The sequence below is a fragment of the Rhinatrema bivittatum genome, chromosome 8, assembly GCF_901001135.1.
Source record: "Rhinatrema bivittatum chromosome 8, aRhiBiv1.1, whole genome shotgun sequence".
NCBI classification, from domain to species: domain Eukaryota; kingdom Metazoa; phylum Chordata; class Amphibia; order Gymnophiona; family Rhinatrematidae; genus Rhinatrema; species Rhinatrema bivittatum.
Genome location: NC_042622.1, coordinates 169,753,262 through 169,756,056, shown reverse-complemented (window position 1 = coordinate 169,756,056; position 2,795 = coordinate 169,753,262). Strand labels below are relative to the sequence as shown.

The window sequence follows — 2,795 nt, the reverse complement described above, 5'->3', positions numbered from 1 at the left end:
GGTCCAATCCTTTTTGCTCAAAGCCAGAAATAAACATTGCTTTCCAAAAGGAACTAAACAGAAGTGCTTTTGAGTGACATCAGCAAAAAAAAAAAAAAAAAAGAATCATTTAAGTTTTGTCTGCTGCTAAAAATGAGCTCCTTTGAACAGCCTGTGCAGATTATTTTGTGAATATATTGCTACGTAGGACTGCAAAGCAGTCATGTGAGCCTATATGGCTTTTCATAGCAACCTCATATCTTTCTGTAAACAGAATAGAGGCTGAGTCACTGTGATGTACTGCTATTCAGCCTAAAGCAGGAAAGTCTCCGTCTCTTTCTCCTTGGAAAGAAAACAGCAAGGGGTTTGGCAGGCTTCGAGCACATGACACACAGTCAGCAGGCTCTTTACCACAAGTCAGTGTGAATCACTTCAGCAGTTGGCAGCAGAGTCATGGATTGGATAATTAATTCACCAGATATGTAGACAAACAAGTGTAGGCAACGCACTGCTCCTGGGACTGAAAACAGCTTGGAACTGGCCTGGAAGGTTCCTGTTGGATCCCCAAGTCAGATCTTCAGCTGCTCAGGTCAGTTGGGGGTGTTTGTGGAGGCAGTGTTTCCAGCCCCCAGTAATCAGGGAGGGAGATGCAGTGACCAGATTAGATTTTTTTATTTATTTGATTTACCTGATTACATTCAGGTACTGTGGGTATTCCCCTAGTCCCAGAAGGCTCACAATCTAAGATATGTTGGGGCGATGAGGGGATATAAAACAGAGGAAAAATTCCCCAGGTAGTTGCAAATGAAGGCCCATGGAACATTCAAAGTACAAAAGAGCAGAAAGAAACATTGTAATGTTCAATTGTTTAAAAAAAATAAAAAAATGATAGCAAACACAGCAGCACCTTAAAGGTTTTTTATCCCCTCCACCTAACCTGAAGACTTGGACTCTGCAACCTCTCCCTTTATCTTATCTGTGTTCAGAACAAAGAGCTGGAAAAACAGGGTGTGACACACATTACACTTCTATCACTATCACATAGGAACTGAGGAGTAGCCTAGTGGGTCAAGCTCCAAGAAAGCCAGGGTTCAAATCCTACAAATATCTGCAAAAAAAAAAGAGAAACTTATTGGCATAGAGCCTTGATTTATATATGGAAGTAGGTATATTTTAAAATATATATGCGTACGTGAAATCACCAGTTTGCCAGTACCTCCACCAGTTCATCCAGTCCGTTTCCAATTCATTGAGGCCTTCCTAGAACTTCATCCTGAATTTCCCTTAGTTCACCCAGACCTGCCACTTAACGAGTCTGATATCAGTTGCCCTAGTGTAAAATTGCACAAATAATGTATTTGCATAAATCTCATAAATTAGCAACTTCCATGTGTACCTCTTAGCCTCATCCTGCAACACCCCTAGACCACTCCTTTTTTGTGCAGGTAAATGTGTGCGAAACTAAAATACGTGCATACTTTTGATGTTTACAAAATAATATGTAGACAGCTACAAGGTACTTATGCACATATATGCTAATTTTATGTACATAACTCCTTTGGAAATGAACTCATTAGCTTGCACGTCCTCTGGGGACAGAATAGAGGCTGTTACTGAATGTTACTTACCTCGAGCTACCAATGAAAAGGCGAGAGCTAAATAGAAAACAAAAAAAAAAGTTTGGGTTTGGCAGATTCAGCTCAGCCCCACTTTCACAGGAACCCAAGCCATGTGCTAGAATCACAGCTGCACGCTGATTTTCAATAAATCACTGCTACAGTCTCACCAAGTGGAGGGCTTGGGAGTCCAGTTGTCATCTCGATACATCTCTCTCTCTCTCTCTCTCTCTCTTGTTCCGTTCTCGTATCTCCAGCACCTGTACAGCACAGGTGTCAGCTTCACAGCATTTGGAAAATCCACCCCTCTCTTTTTTCAGTGTTAGCCACTTGCTGCTCCAGGCCCCTTTCTTCCTCTTCTCTGGGCTACTATACTGGGATGCAAGATTGTCTTCCCCGGTCCTTCTCTCTGTCCCCCCGCGCCCCCCCCCCCCCCCCCTGACTTTTGCAACACTCTGCTGTTCATTTTCTTTTCTAAGAGTCAAGCTACTCATTCATGATTCTCACCTTTTGGCATTGCTTCCTTGGTCACCTGTTACATTCCATTGTCAATTTAAAATCCTTATGGTAGCTGGTCTATACAGATGTTTCCAAGGGGCTTGTCCCCCACCTGCCTTTCTGCTGAAGTGATCTCTTGCTTTGTGCCACTTCACTCACTGCTCTCCAGTGATCACACTTGTCTTATCACTCCATGCACACTCATCAGTCCTGCTCTAAAGTTCCTGCCTTTATCTCTCCTTACCCCCTCCCTCTAAAACAAAATTACTTTTGGATATCCACAATGCCCCTTCACTCCTCATTATCTGGCCCAGGCGAGCTGAAACCTCATCTCTTCAATTTAGCATTTCTACAACCATCCTGACAGATTACGGGCTGTAGGCAGTCACCATACATTAATCCTGTACTACTTTGTTCAGCTCTAGCCATCTATGCTATGCATGCGTAAAGTGCCCTGGGTAAAGGAGTGTGAAAACTCTTTTGTTAATGTTTTTCTAACGCTTGCCTTGAGAGTCTCACCATGATGCCGCTATGGCCTGTAGTCCACTCCAAGGCATAATTGGTTATTTGTAATCGATGCAGCTTCTGCATTGAGAATGATTTTGGAGGGGGGTGGGCAGCTTATATTCGTAAGGCCCATCCATTCTGCCCAGTTCCATCCTGCTGTACTTGATCTCTGGTTTTCCCCTCGTTACTTGGTCA

The 2,795-nt window shown here is 43.3% G+C and overlaps 1 long non-coding RNA gene across 2 annotated transcripts; it reads right to left on the bottom strand.

The window, feature by feature from the left end:
- Nucleotides 1-561: 561 nt before the first annotated feature.
- Nucleotides 562-2,265, bottom strand: LOC115096545. 2 transcript variants are annotated; one of them, XR_003858098.1, is made up of 3 exons: nucleotides 2,103-2,265; nucleotides 1,172-1,309; nucleotides 562-1,087 (listed from the first exon to the last, which is right to left on the bottom strand). It is a non-coding gene; the product is annotated as an uncharacterized LOC115096545 (long non-coding RNA). The 2 variants fall into 2 exon arrangements; XR_003858099.1 differs by lacking the exon at nucleotides 2,103-2,265 and adding an exon at nucleotides 1,608-1,947.
- Between the last annotated feature and the right edge of the window lie 530 nt (nucleotides 2,266-2,795).